The sequence below is a fragment of the Canis aureus genome, chromosome 24 (assembly GCF_053574225.1).
Source record: "Canis aureus isolate CA01 chromosome 24, VMU_Caureus_v.1.0, whole genome shotgun sequence".
Lineage (NCBI taxonomy): Eukaryota > Metazoa > Chordata > Mammalia > Carnivora > Canidae > Canis > Canis aureus.
Genome location: NC_135634.1, coordinates 26,414,535 through 26,429,234, shown reverse-complemented (window position 1 = coordinate 26,429,234; position 14,700 = coordinate 26,414,535). Strand labels below are relative to the sequence as shown.

The following is a 14,700-nucleotide window of genomic DNA, read 5'->3' as shown; positions in this document are numbered from 1 at the left end:
GTAAGCCTCTCTCCCATGTAGGCTAATTAGAAGCCAGAACCACAGGCAACAGATGAAAATGTATGCATCGTGTCTCTTTCTGAAAGAAACTGGGAGATGAGTGTTTTTGTCTTTCTTCTTCTCTGAGCTCAGTGTTTATTTGTGGGGAATATACATATACCCACTTAAAAACTGCTTCTCTGTTTACTATAGTCCTATGGGAGTTGTGAGGGAGTTCGTTTATTTGGAAGCCTGTCCTTTGAGTGGCAGCCAAGTTGGGGTGCTAGATGTGTGGACATCTTTCCAGGGAAAGCTGGTGGCTTTGTTTTATTGTTGGAAGAAGATGGAGGAAGACTCTGGGGGAAGTGACCATTACCTTTTTTCAGGCTTCCAGGAAGATCCCAATCAGCAGCCAGGTAGATGAAGGCTAATTAGAAGGCAGTCCTCAGGCAGCAGCTATATAGTTCCTTTAAGATTTCTGATGTTGAGCACTTTGTCAAGTACTTGTTACTCATCTGTATGTCTTCTTTGGGAAAATAGCTATTCAGTTCCTCTGCTCATTTTTTAATTGGATTATTTGGATTTTTTCACTGAATTATATAATTCTTTCTATATTTCATATATTATCCCATTATCAGATATGATTTATAAATATTTTATCCCTTTCAGTAGGTGGTCTTTTCATTTTGTTGGTTTATTTTGCTATTTGTTTTGATGTAGTCCCATTTTTTTATTCTTCTTTTGTTGCCTTGGCTTTTAATGTCAAACTCTGAAAGTATCACTGCCAAGACCAATGTCTAGGAGCCTACTATCTAGAATTTCTTCTAGGAGTTGTCTGGTTTCAAATTTTACATTCAAATCTTTTATCTTTCTTTAATCTTTAAGAATTCAAATCAAATTGAGTTCATTTTTGTGTATGGTATAAGATAGTGGTCCAGTTTCATTATTTTGCATGCGGCTGCCCAGTTTTCCCAGCACTGTTTATTAAATAGACTATCCTTTCCCCATTGTATTCTTGGGATCTTTGTCGTAAATTAATTTAGCATATATGGATGGACATATTTCTGGTCTCTATTATGTTCCATTGATCTATGTGTCTATGTTTATGACAATACCATACTGTTTTGAAATCTATAGCTTTGTAATATAGTTGTGTGTTTTTTTAAATATTTTATTTATTTATTCATGAGAGACACACACACACAGAGGCAGAAATATAGGCAGAGGGACAAGCAGGCTTCCTGTGGGGAGCCCAATGTGGAACTCAATCCCGGGACTCTGGGATCATGCCCTGAACTGAAGGCAGATGCTCAACCACTGAGCCACCCAGGTGTTCCTAAAACTTTAGAGTATCTTTGGGTATATTTAAAGTAAGCTTCCTGAAGCTCATATATAATTTGGTCTTGTTCTTTCATCCAATCTGAAAATCTCTGGAGTGTTTGGGTCATTTACATGCGATATATTCCTTTTTATTTGTTGGAAGGGTTTGAGAAATATTGCTATTAACTCTAAATTTTTGGTAGATTTTATCAGTAAAGTGATCAGTACCTGCACTTTTGTTTGTTGGGAGGTTGTTTTGTTTTGTTTTTAAGATCTTTCTTTCTTCTTTCTTTCTTTCTTTCTTTCTTTCTTTCTTTCTTCCTTTCTTCCTTTCTTTCTTTCTTTCTTCTTTCTTTCTTTCTTCCTTTCTTCCTTTCTTTCTTTCTTTCTTTCTTCTTTTTCTTCTTTCTTTCTTTCTTTCTTTCTCTCTCTTTCTTTCTTTTTCTTTTTCTTTCTTCTTTCTTTCTCTTTCTTTCTTTCTTTCTTTCTTTCTTTCTTTCTTTTCTTTTTCTTCTTTCTTTTCTTTCTTTCTTTCTTTCTTTCTTTCTTTCTTTCTTTCTTTCTTTCTTTCTTTCTTTCTTTTTTCTTTCTAGAAAGCTGGGAAAGGAGCAGAGGGAGAGGGAATAGCAAGCAGCCTCTGTACTGAGCACTGAGCATAGAATCTGAGGCTGGGCTTGATCTCATGATTCTGAGATCATGATTTGAGCCGAATCAAGAGTCGGACACTCAACCAACTGAATAACCTAGGCGCCCCTGTTGGGAGGTTTTTGGTTCCTGATTCAATCTCCTTACTAATATTGGTATATTCAGGTTTCCTGTTTCTTCACGACTGAGTCTTGGTAGAGTGCATATTTCTGAGAATTTATCCATTTCTTCTAAATTGTCCAACTTGTTAGTGTATAATTGTTTATTATAGCCTCTTACAATCTTTTGCATTTCTGCGGTATCAGCTGTAACATTTCCTATCTCATTTCTGATTTTATTTACATTCTCTCTTTTTTCTTAGTGCGTCTATTAAAGGTTTCTCAATTTTACACCTTAATAATTCCAACTCTTATTCTTTGCTGTTTTTTTTCTATCTTTAGGTCTGTTAAAATTTGCTTTATATATTTAGGTGGATGCAGAGATATTTACAAATGTTCTATGCTCCTGGACTGAGGAAAAGTTTCTCTGTAGGCTAAATATTCTTGTTCATTTATGACTAGGGAGCAAAGTAGATGTCAGTCTGAAGCATTATTCCTGAGTTCAAATCTCAGCACTTATACTTACTAGATATGTGAGTAAATGATCATACGTTTGGTTTCTTTTTTTTGTAAAATGGAAATGAAATAAAATAGTAATGTGTACTCCCTATTAAGGTTTTGATGGTTAAATGAGATAATCCGGCTTTACTATTTAGGGCAATACCTATCATACTCTATGTATTTAATAAATAATAGTTATTATTATTTTTAATTACAACAAGTGGTTTCTCATTTCCAGATTATTCTTTTTAACAATAAAATATGCTTTCTTGTATACTGAACAGGAAACAATTTTCTAAATAAATGTATTTGGAGGGAAACTGAGTGTTTAGAGCATTTGAGACAGTGTTTCTTTGTTTGATCCCATATCTGTAGAAACATGTGTATGGGAACTCTGCTTTCACTTATCTTTTAGTAAGCCAGAAAAAAAGAAAATACACATCATGAATTTCTAGATTTTTTTCTAAGTCTTTTAAAGTAATTTTGTCATTAATTTTCATCTAACATTTGATCTTCCGTCTGGTTTGTTTCTCTGTTTTTCAGAGCGCAGGCCTTTGCATCAGAAACTGGTTAAGGACTTCCTTTTTCCTTTGAAATGGATACATTTCCTGGCTTCTTAATTTTGGCATTAGTATAAGAGGTATGAAAACTCTTTCAGATTTAATAATGTAAAACAAATTCTGTCAGAATATTTGTATTCAGTAGTTGAAAAGGGAAAACTGCATAAAATCACTACCCTATCACACTATAGGGTGTTTTCTTTCATCCTATCTTTAAAAAAGACCACTTAATCAATTCTATATTTGTTAGCATGAATATATGAAAGGAGTAAGATCTCTTTGATAGTTTAATAGTTTTTTTAATGCCAACTTTTTTTAGAAGTTTTAGATTTACAGAAAAAAATTTCAAATACAGTGCAGAGAGTTCCCATATACTCCCATGCCCATCTTTTCCCTATAAGTAACATATTAAATTATATGGTGTGTTTTCACAATTAATGAACCAATATTGACATATTAGACCAAGTCTATGTTTTTTTTCAGATTTTAACATTTTTATCTAATGTCTGTTTTTAGTTCCAAGATTCCATCCAGGATACCATATGAAAACAAGCCACCAATGCCTTCTTAGGGTCTTTTGTCTGTGCCACTGTTTTTGATAGAAAAAAGCCTTTCATAGTGTTCTGGCAGGTATTTTGTGGAATATCCCTGATGTGAGGCTTATCTGATTTTTTTTTTCATGATTAGACTGAAACTATACATTTTTCTAAGGAAGGCCACAAAAAATAATGTGCCATTTCATGACACTATATCAAGGGTACCTATTAACATGATTTATCACAATTGATATTGACCTTGATCAGCTGACTTGGTAGCATTTGTCCAATTTCTCTACTGTAAAGTTACTCCCTCCTCCTTTTTTATATTGTATTCTTTGGCAATATGTCATTTTGCATAGCCCATATCTAAGGACTGAGGAACTATCTACTTCCCCTGAATTCCTAACACCCACTAATCCTTGTATTGTCTTTTTCACTGTCTTTTACAGAATCTTATTTAAATGAAATCATATACTATGTAAACTTTCCAGATTGACTTCTTTCACTTAGCAGTATGTACTTAAGCTTCATCTATGTCTTTTCATTGATAAATTGCTTTTTTTTTTTAATTACTGAAAGCTATCCTTTATATTGATATACCACAGGTTGTTTTTTCACTTGCATATTGAAGGTCACTTTGGTGGTTTCCAGTTTTTGGTGATTAAAAAAAGATCTGTTATAAACATTGATGTGATGACATACTGAAAAAATTTTCAAATTGTTTGCATAATACTCAGGAGGGTGATTGCTGGATTTTATGGAAAAATTATATTTAGCTTTGTAAGAAACTTAGAAAATGTTTTCCAAAGTGTTTATTTATACCATTGTGCTTTACCAGTAAGAATGAGAGTTATTCTCGCTCTGCAATTTTTTTTTTAAGATTTTATTCATTTATTCATGAGAGACAGAGAGAGAGAAAGGCAGAGACACAGGCAGAGTGAGAAACAGGCTCCATACAAGGAGCCTGACGTGGGACTCAATCCCAGGTCTCCATGATCAGGCTCTGGGCTGAAGGCAGCACTAAACTGCTGCGCCACTGGGGCTGCCCTTGCTCTACATTTTTACTAGCAACTGGTAGTGTCAGGTTTTTTTGGATTTTGCCCATTCTTAGACCTATATAGCAGTATCTTATTTTAATCTTAATGACAAATAATACTGTTTGCTGTTTGTTTAACAGCAATTGTCTATGTTCTTTGATGGGAGTGTCAGTTCAAAGTTTTTTCCCATTTTAAAATTTGTCTTATGTATTATTGTTGCTGTTTTATGGGTGATTTGTATGTTTTAAATTATGTCTACTATCATATAGGTGTTTTGCATATATTTTCTTTGGGACCGTGACTATTTTTTATTTTCTTTATAGTATCTTCTACAGAACAGATGTCTTTATAAGTTTTATGAAATCCAATATATCATCTTTTTCTTTTATGTTACTGGTGTTTTATCTTAAAACTTATTGCCAAAGCACCTAGATGTTGTCCTGTGTTTTCTTCTGAAAGTGTTACAGTTTCATGTTTCACATTTATGCCTATAATCCATTTTTAATAAATAGTTGTGGAAGTTGCAAAGTTTGTCTTTTAATGATTAATATTTCCAGCACCATGTCAAGATGGTCTTTTCTATATTGAATTGCCTTTATTACCTTGGCAAAAATCAGGAGAGTTTAACATGTTTGTGTGGGTCTGTTTCTATGATCTCTATTTTGTTTCAATAAAGTGTATATTCTTTCACCAATACTATGCTGTTTTTATTACTATACATTAAAGTGAATCAGAGGGCATGGGTCCTCCAACTTTGTTGTTTTTCAAATGTTGTAGGTTAAGTTTTTGACCTTTCCTTAAAACTTTAAAATCCATTTTTCAATATCTACAAAAAAGCTTCCTGGATTTTATGGGAATTGTGCTGAGTCTGTAGATCAATTTGGGAAGAACTGATATATTAAAGGTATTGTTTCCAATCCATAAACATGGAATCTCTTTTTTTTATGTGGATATTCCTTGACTTCTTTCATCAGAGTTTTTCTTTTTCCCCACATAGATTCTGTACATATTTTATTATATTTAAACTTTTTTTTTGGAGCTAGTGGGAAGTTTTTAAAAAAAAATCTCCAAATAATTAAGAATTTCTCAGCTATTTTTCTATTTTTAAAAATTTCCTGTGCAATTATGCAGTGATCTAAGAACATATTTTGAATGTTATATATTCTTTTAAATTTATTAGATTGTGTTTATGACCCAGAATATTCTATATGAGCTTGAGAAATGTGTATTTTGCTGCTGTTGGATGGAATAGTCTACAAATGTCAGCTAGATCCAGTTTATTGAGTTTTGTTCAAGTCAGCTATATCCTTACTGATATCATGCCTACTGGATCTATCAGTTACTGAAAAGAGAGCATGTTAAACTCTCCAATTATAGTAGTGGGTTGCCTATTTCCCCTTATATTTCTCTTCATTCTTGTTTCCTATATTTTGACACTTTGTTGTTAGATGTATGCATATAAAAGACTGTTAGATCTTCTGAGATAATTGAGTTTTTATCAGTATGTATTTTCATCCTTGATAAATTTCCTTTTTCTGAATTCTGCTTTGTCTACTCTGACAGTCTTATCTTTTCATTGGTGTGTTTAGGTGGTATATAATTGATATCATTGGATTAATATCTTTTATATTTGTAACTTTTGTATTCTTTGCACTTGTGCTTTGTTGTTTTTCTTTTCTACTCCTTTTTATCTGACTTCTTTGGTTTTAATTAAGCATTTTATGATTGCATTTTCTTTTTTTTTTTCTTTTTTTTAAATTTTTTTTTATTTTTTATTTATGATAGTCACAGAGAGAGAGAGAGAGAGAGAGGCAGAGACACAGGCAGAGGGAGAAGCAGGCTCCATGCACCGGGAGCCTGATGTGGGATTCGATCCCGGGTCTCCAGGATCACGCCCTGGGCCAAAGGCAGGCGCCAAACCCCTGCACCACCCAGGGATCCCTTATGATTGCATTTTCTATCCTCTCTCAGCATATCACTCTTTTTTGATAACGTTTTTTAGGTCTTGCTTTATTATTTATACTGTATACTTATAACTAATCTAATTCTACCTAAAGCAATGCTAGATCATTTCACATGCATTGCAGGTATATTTTAACAGCATTTAAAATTTTCCCTTCTCTTCTTTACAACTTTGCTGCCATTTATTTCACTCATCTATATGGTATAACTACCCAATACATTTTTTTTATTATTTTAACTACTAAATTATTAATATCTAGATTAATTACAAGAAAAGGAAATGGAAGTATTTCATTTTACCTTAACCTTTTCCAGCACTCCTCCTTGATTTTGTATATCTGAGCTTCTGAGCTATATAGTTTTTCTTCTCTTCCTTAAATTTTTTCTTTTTTTTACCATTTCTTGTACTGCATTTGTGTTTGAGGAATAATTTCACTGGATATAGAATTTTTGCATGGTGAATTTTTTCCCCAATAGCTTAAATATCTTATTCCATTCTATTCTTGTTTTTATGGATTCTGATTTTTAAAAATTACATGTAATTCTTATCTTCATTTCTCTATAAGTAAGATGTTTTCCCCTGGCTTCTTTCAAGTTTTTCTCTTATTCTTGATTTTCCATAGTTTTAATGCGACATGCCTAGGTATAGAGTTTTTGGTATTTATCTACATGGTGTTTGGTTGGCTCTGTGTTTTTTATATTCATTGATTTTTGACAATTCTCAGCGATTATTACTTTAAATATTTCTCATTGTTCGTTTTTCTGTTTCTTTTTCTGGTATTCTTGTTATGTTATGATTTGTGTAATTGTTTGACAGTTATTGCATATTCTATTTATTTTCATTCTTCTTTTCTCTTTGCTTTTTAAGTTGGGAAGTTTTTAGTGGCACATCTTTAACCTCATTGATTATTTCCTTGGCTATGATCAATCTATTTATGAGCCCATCAAAGGTATTCTTCATTTCTTTAAGTGTTTTGTTGTTGTGTTTGTTATTGCTGTTGCTACTAGCATTTTAAGACTACTTTCTTAGAGGTTTTTTTTTAAGATTTATTTATTTATTTATTCGAGAGAGAGAGAGAGAGAGGCAGAGACACAGACAGGGAGAAGCAGGCTCCATGCCGGGAGCCCGACGCGGGACTCAATTCTGGGACTCCAGGATCGCGCCTGGGGCCAGAGGCAGGTGCTAAATCACTGAACCACCCAGGAGGGTTCCCTCTTTCTTAGAGTTTTTGTCTATCTGTTTACATTACCCATCTATTTTTGCATGTTATCTGCTTTTTCCAATGGAGCCCTTAACATATTATTTATATTTAATTTAAATTTTGTTTGATCATTCCAAAATGTATGTCATCTCTCAGTCTAGTTCTGATGCTTACTTTATCCCTTTAGGCTGTTTTTTCTGCCTTCAGGATGAGTTATAATTGTTTTCTTAAAAGCTAGACATGATGTACCAGGTAAAGGAACAAAGCTAAATAGGCCTTTGGTGTAAAGATTTATGTTACTTTACCTTAGAATTGGGTTGTGTCTAATGTTTGCTGTAGCTGTAGATATCAGAGATATCAAATCTTTTCACTTACTTTTTTTTTTTTGCTTCCTTTGTTTTAAAGCTTTTCCTAATAACTCTTAGAGTTGTAACTTTTAGCTGTCATAGCTATCCTGCTAGTACACTGCACCCTATTAATGTAGTGTTAAGATATGAGAGAAAGGAAGCATTCTATAACTTTGTGATTACATTTTAGTCTTTTATGGGTTTTTGTCCACAGTCTGCGATCTTCACAAGTGTTTTGTAGCTTCCACATCCCCTTGGATGAGACAGGAAAGCTAGAGGTGGTATAGGTGATTAAGTGTCCTTCTCCCAAGTGAAATAAAGCTCTACTCAGATCTTTTTCTTTGTTAGGTAGACACTTGTTGTGAGGGTGTTCTGGAAATATTTGAAAATGGTGTCTTTGCCCTGCCTCATTCCAGAGCTATGAGGATATCTCTTTTGGCTCTTCACCATTTGAACTTGGTAGGGTTCCTGGAAGTAAAACACACAAAAGGGTAGGGAACTTCATAAGGTAACTTCTCTCCCAACGAGATTTTTACTCTCATGCTAACCTACACTCTAGCCCTAGAGTTCATCAAAATTACTTTGAAAATGTTCCTACACGTTTATGCCTTCAGTAACTTCTGCTCCAAGTAAACAGATCCTAAGTGTGACTATATTTTCCTGTCTCTAGATTTTAGATGAGAATTTGTTTTGTGACTTCAACTTTCTGATGGGTCCCAAATAAGTCATTTATTTCAGTTTGTTTACTTTTTTTTGTTGTTGAAAAATTGTATGTGGCAATTTTCAGGATCTTAAAATGTTGGAGACAAAACCAGAATTCTGCCATGATATTTTTAGGACTTAAGCTGATCATAATTGGATCTGTAGGGATATTTCAACTAATTAGTTACTGCTGTCAACAGACTTAAAAGGAAACATTGTGTTTTATTTACGTTGTGATTATTAATATTCCCTGGTGACAGTTACATTTCACTTTTTATTTGAAGTTTATATATGAATCTGAAATTGCCTTCACATTTTGAAATACTTAAGGAATTTTGACACTTAATGTTCATTTCTGCCAAACCAAGATCTTAATGATTAAAAAGAATAATCATAGGCTAATTTATCAGTTGGATAAGTAATAGAGGGATTCCAGTTTGGTCTGATTAATTGTTAGCATAACTGTTTGAAAATGGCTCTCTAATGGACTTATTTATTTCTCTTTTCATTGCATATTTAGAATTTCACGTGAAAATTAAAATTATTTTACTAAAAACTTCCCATGACTTCTATACTCTTGTAGCTTAGAAGCTCTTTAATATTTGACCATAGGTGAGCATTCCCAGAGACACAAATAGGAATTATTTCCACATATATCCACTGTGACAGGTAATAATATGCCTTCTACACATTGACACCTTTATTTAATAAAGGTTTGTTAAATCCTCAACACATAAAATAACCACAGAGATATATTTGTATCACATAATTTATAATATATAATATCATGTGCTATTTCTTGTCAAATGATAGAATCATGCTATGTGCATATCCAAATTAGATTTAAATCTAAATTTAAAACTCTATCATATTTAAGTGTATGCTTTGCTTACTTTAAAATTATAACTAAGGTTATTTTAGGTGTCATGTATATATATGTGATATATGGTTCTGATGATTATACTCATAAAATGGAATACTAAATATTCTGTAAATGTTATTTATACATGTACATGCAAAATGTTATTCTATATCTGCTATTCATAAAATTGTCTATAATTTTACATGCAGTCTCTATTGAACTTACATTTTCTATTTAAAAATTAAGTATAATTGGGAGAAATTGATAAATATTTCTTATGTAATCTCTGATTATATTTTATAAATTTTACATATATTTTAAGAAAAAAATATTATCCTGGGGCAAGAGTTTGAAAGAGCAATGTAAATAATCAATTGATTTTAAAACATAATTTTATTGTTAAAAAAGAATTCTTTCCATTTGATGTTTTAATTTCATCGTTCACCATTTCATTTTAGATCATGGATTAAATACTATAAGAGAGTAACATGTTTCTTCAATTATTTCTTCAAATATCTGTCCATTATGTACTTATTTGAAAACCACTATAGACTTCAGTATTCTAACATATTCAAAACATCAACAGGAAAATACAATATTGAAATTCTACATTATTTTTTATATAATTTGACTAAAAGTTGCTGTACCAGAAATGAATCACATTACAGATTTTTAGTTGATAGTGTTTTGCTATTTTATTTCTTTAAATACAGAATACTTGAGTACTTTAGAACGTTACTAACAAAACCAAAAGAATAATTCTGATGAACTGAGAGCATTATTTTCAAAAATATACAGAAAAGGTATTTATTTACAATATTGGATTAAAGATTTTGCAATAAGCTTCCTATTCATATGAATTATATAAATTATTTCATGCTCTAGAACTTACATAGAGAAACTATTAAAAATGGATATTATATCAAGAATAGTATTATGAGATATTGGGGAAACAATCTATTGCTTGCACTGAGATTAGGTTAGATTCTACCCAAATTGTACCAAGTTGAAAAGTATAACTGGCTGGAGTCCAGATAAAAGCAATGGATATAAAGCACAGCACTTTCTAAGTACCTCGCATGATTTATATTGGTAATTAGTCGGAGGATTGGAAAAAGAAAAAGCGAAGAAGAAAAATTTGGAAGTTATTTAATAAAATGTTACCTCGTGATTATCTCACTAACTTCTTCTGTTGAAAGTTTCTCAACACAGAATCAGATGTCATAGGGAAGAGGTGGGAGGAGAGATGAGGAGGGTTGTACCACTCTGTTAGCAACAAATAAAAACATTTGGTATGAAATGAGATATGTATAGTATGTAAACAATCAACATGTTTTAGGGTAAGCATTTTGTGATTTTTTTTCTCCCAAATCCAGCATATTTGGGAAAAGGGAATATGAACATATGCTGTACATAAAGGAAAATATATACCTTACTGGGCTGGCAGATACATGCAAAGGTTTTGTGAGAGAAGTAGTATAAAGTAATTGATTTCTATAGAAATGAAATTTACAAAAATAACATATAAGAGAGTAATTCCATTATTTCTGTGCATTTGCTCAGAACATTAGGTACATATACACACATCACAGTATGAAACAAATCATCTTTTGTATACTGACTGCACCTCAAAATCCTCGCTTCTACATTTCAGAAGATCAGATACAGATGATTTGCTTTCAAAGACTGTTTCTTCTTCTTACTCTATAGAAACTATCTACTATCTTCTACCCAATCTTTCATCTTAGTTCCTCATTAGTACTTTTTATCTACTATTTTCAATCTCTTCTTTTCATCATTTCTTTTCTTATCTACTGCCTTTAAACACTCATTTTTCATTATTAAAAAAAATAGGAAATTTCCTTCAACTTCCTTCCATCTTGGAAAACTTTCTAATTTTTATCATTTTTATTTTCATGGTCAAATTTTAAACTTGTTTGTTCATTTGTTTTATATGATTATTTTGTTTTTTTATTTTTAAATATGGTACTTTTGCATGTATGACATGGACTTTTAATTTTCTATATTTTCCCTAAACTTATTTTAAGGCAAATTATGGAAACCATAATATTACATTCCATATACTTTCATAAGCATCTCTAAAGAAGTATTTTCCTGCATAGTTAAAATAACACTAAATCTAACAAAATCAATTATTATTTTTAACACCAACTAATATCTGGTGCATATTTAAATTCCCACTTATGCTCAAAATGTTCCATATAACAAGTTTGTCCAAACAGAATCTAACAAAAATAGTCTTTGTGATGTGATCTTAGAACCAAAGTTTGGGGCAGCCCCGGTGGCTCAGCAGTGAGCCGCCTTCAGCCCAGGGCATGATCCTGGAGACCCGGGATCGAGTCCCACATCAGGCTCCCTGCATGGAGCCTACTTCTCCCTCTGCCTGTGTCTCTGCCTCTCTCTCTATGTCTCTCATTAATAAATGAATAAAATCTTAAAAAAAAAAAGAACCAAAGTTTGGTTTATCACAAATCATCTTTTAAATACTTTTTCGACTTACTGATAATTCTTCCTAAAACAATAATTTTGTTACACCTGGCAAATAGTAATTTTTTTTACTTTACTTTCATTTTCTTTTCATTTTTAACATACAATATAGGCATGTCCTACATCATTAAATATTCTTGGAGAACAAGATCATTCATGGCTTCCTAATAGTTCATTGTATGAGGGTGCCATAACTTCCAATTTCTCATTATTGAATACTTAGTATTTTCTAATTTTTCATTATTGTAAATTATATTTTTATTAATATATTTATCTGTATTTTTGTTTGAATTTTGCCTGTTCTCTTAAGTTTGAGTCCTAGAAAGAGAACTGCTCAAATTCTATGAATATTTGTAAAGGTTTGTTATGCAGAAAGCAATTGGCTTCCAGAAAACTATTTTTAACACATTAAAAAAAACTCACTTTTATTAAATAAGAGAGATTAAGTTCAGCCTAAATAAACCATTTTAAAATCCGATATATGCTCCCTTGTTACAATATAGATTGTAATCACTCAAAGGCATTCTGATTTCTTTTGATAATGATCTGCATAAAAGTTGTGCTTTCTGTAACTTTCAAGGCAGAGGGTGATTATTTAGTAAATGCAGGTTTATAATATATTTATGACCTTTCAGAGAGGAGTCATATAGATGTATCTCTGATATCTGTGAATATTTCTTTATTTCTACAGAATCAACTAATATTTATGGCTTATAACTTTGGCTACTATGAAAATATATCGGGATTTTGATGGACTGACCAGTTGTCATCCACTTTATGAACAATTAGTAAACATTTCATTTCTAAAATTCAAAATGGTCCTCTCTTTAATGCAAAAGAATAATGCCCTAAACACCTACTTTGTGCTGACTTAAATCAGCCACTTTTATAAGGAGAAAGAATTCTGAAAGCACTTAACAAAAAATAGCAAAGCTCTACAACTTCTTTTTTTTTTAAGATTATTTATTTCAAAGGGAGTGGGAGAAGTAAAGGGAGAGGGAGAGAGAAGCAGACTCCCCACTGAGCATGAAGCTCAATATGAGGCTCAGTCTCCCAACTTAGAGATCATGGCCAGAGCCAAAACTAAGAGTTAGATGTTCCACCAACTGAGCTACCTAGGTGCTACAAAACTCTATAACCTCTAAACCATCAATTAAACCCTAAAGGGTAATTTTTTAAAGGTTTATTTATTTATTTATTTGAGAGAAAGAGAGCACATGAACTGGGGGAGGGGTAGAGGGAGAGAGAGAATCTCAAGCAGACTCCACACTGAGCATGGAGCCCAACATGGGGCTCCATCTCATGATCCTCAGATCCTGACCTGAGTTGAATTCAAGAGTTGGACCATAACCAAGTGAGCCACCCAGCACCTCTAAAATATTTTTTTAAGTATCAAGTAGAAGTCACAGATCTGAATTCAGTCTAAAATAACTGAACTGAAAAAAAATACACTAGAGGGGTTCAACAGCAGGTTTGATGAAACAGAATTAAGGATTCATGAACGCAGAGGCATATCAGTGAAACTCTCCCAATCAGAGTAGAAGAAAGAGAGAAAGAAGAAAGTAAGTTAAGATAGAGTAAGGCACTTTATGGCTTTATGGGACAATATCAAGAAGACCAATATTTACATTATAGGGGTGTTCAAAGAAGAGAATAAGAAAAGGGCAAAAACATGTTTGAAGAAATAACAGCTGAAACATTCCCTAAGCTGAAGAAGGAAACAGACATCCATCCAGAAAGCCCAAATTATTCCAAATAAGTTGAATCCAAAGAGATATACACCAAGACATATTATACTTCAAATGTCAAAAGTTAAAGACAGGGGAGGAATCTTAAACCAGTAAGGGAAAAATAGCTTTTTATGTGCAGGGGAAATCCCATAAGGCTAACCACAGATTTTTCAGCAGAAGCTTTACAGGCCAGAAGGAGTGGCACAATATATTCAAAGTACTGAAAGAAAAAACTTCCAGCCAAGAATACTCTACCTAGAAGAGTTAATCATTCAGAATTGGGGGGAAGACAAAGAGTTTTTCAGACAAGCAAAGTTAAAGAAGTTCGTTACCATTAATGGTAAAAGAGAGAGTGTTAATGATTAGTTACGCATATCAAGATAAAAAATGTAAAATGTGACATCCAAAGCTGAAAAATGTTGGAGAGAGTAAAAATGTAGAGCTTTAGAATCCATTCAAACTTAAATTGTTATCAACTTAAAATGGACTACAATGAGCATCTGGGTAGGTGAGTCAGTTAAGTGTCTGTCTTTGGTTCAGGTCATGATCCCAGGGTTCTGGGATGGAGGCCCTCATCAGGCCCCCAGCTCAGAATGGAGTCTGTTTCTCCCTCTCCATTTGCCACTCCCTCCCTTGTGCTCTATCTCTCTCTCACACACACACTCTCTAATAAATAAATAAATAAATAAATAAATAAATAAATAAATA

The 14,700-nt window shown here is 32.5% G+C and overlaps 1 protein-coding gene across 4 annotated transcripts in view; it reads right to left on the bottom strand.

Moving 5' to 3' along the window:
- ADAM29 (ADAM metallopeptidase domain 29) overlaps window positions 1–14,700 on the bottom strand; it is a 73,912-nt gene that overhangs the window by 49,097 nt on the left and 10,115 nt on the right. For 2 of the 4 annotated variants that reach the window (XM_077868611.1, XM_077868610.1), the window contains exon 2: window positions 10,919–11,020. The exons of 1 other annotated variant lie outside the window; for it this stretch is intronic. The gene's annotated coding sequence lies outside the window, so the exon portion shown is untranslated. Of the gene's footprint in view, window positions 1–1,527; window positions 1,598–10,918; window positions 11,021–14,700 lie in introns of those variants that run through there. One more of the 4 variants, XM_077868613.1, reaches the window with a different exon arrangement.